Here is a 1,386-nt window from a genome sequence, read left to right as displayed (position 1 = left end):
CTATCAAGAAACTTGAAGCTTATTCTAAAGACAAACAACTAGCTAATAAAGATAATATTCTGCCAACACATATTATTAAGCTAAAAACAAGCTTAAGATAATGTCCGTGGTGATTTGCACTATTGTAATTAGAATACATTTTGTCGCTTCTCTTTTGGTAGCTGCTTGAATTTCTATGTTGACTAGTTGTAATCCTGTTAAATTACATTGTTGCATATAGCTCATTAAATAGGTTTTACTTAGTTTTCTTTCAGAAAAAGAATATTATGGTGCTTAATGATAGAAACTGTCAAAATAATATTAATGAAGCATATACTTCATTTGTACTCCTATGGGATATTAAAATTATCTGTTAATTTGTAGATAGTTGTTTTTCCCCAATTTTACTTTTTACTTATTTTGTACAAAGTTGTACCTGCATTGGTAGTAATTATGACAGACCAATTGCAAATTTATTTTGCATATTTATTACATTTTTTACAATGGATGTTTCTTTCAATTGTATTAATTTTTCAAAGTAACAAAAACATGTCAGCAAATCTACCATATTCTACAAATTTTCTATTAGCTGGGAAATGGTTATATCATTTACATTATAAAAAATATTAACCTAATAATCTTTTTAACTTAAGAATTACTGCTAAAGATCAGGACGAGACTTTGACCAGTGGAAGTCAAGAACAGCAAATAAACATTTTCCTCATCTCTTCCCACCGTACTGACTGTCCTGAGATGCAAAAGTCCATAAGGTCTCTTCTAAGACTATCCCACAAAATTTAGCAATTAGTTATTCTTGCTGTCAAGTAGTGCTCAGCTCAATATCATACGTTATATTTTCTCTTTGTCATTCTCTGTCTCACTCATCTTTTCTGTCATTTCTACTTCCCTATATTTCATTCCACAATATATTAGTAGCATATAAAATTTTGTGCTTTCTGAGAAAACAGGCCAATTGAGTTGGTACTAGAATTTGATTTAGAAAGCAGAACCTCAAGATGGGATTGGGGGATTTGGTTATTTATCGTTCTGTTGCAAGTAGAAGCCCATTGCTAAAGATAAGTGGCTTAGTGATAATACATGGCATCACAGTCATAGAAATTTATACCTGCAAGAAAGTATAAACTAGGAGATATATGTGGAAAATTAAGTGTTGGGATATAAAGTAGCTGGAATATAAAGTGTTGGGGTATATTGGATTGGTGATGCTCAGAAGGTATGGTGACAGTAGTAATATTAATAACCACAGAATAGGCTGGCTTTCATTGACAACTTTGAAGTTTTGGGGAAAAAAATATGGATTCAAGACAGCTGACTGCTAAACTAGGTCATGCTGTGAAAGCCAGTGATTCTATATGGCAGGGTTTAAGAAAGGATTAATCTCCCATG

The sequence above is a fragment of the Chlorocebus sabaeus genome, chromosome 14, assembly GCF_047675955.1.
Source record: "Chlorocebus sabaeus isolate Y175 chromosome 14, mChlSab1.0.hap1, whole genome shotgun sequence".
NCBI classification, from domain to species: domain Eukaryota; kingdom Metazoa; phylum Chordata; class Mammalia; order Primates; family Cercopithecidae; genus Chlorocebus; species Chlorocebus sabaeus.
Note: the sequence above shows the minus strand (reverse complement) of the source record.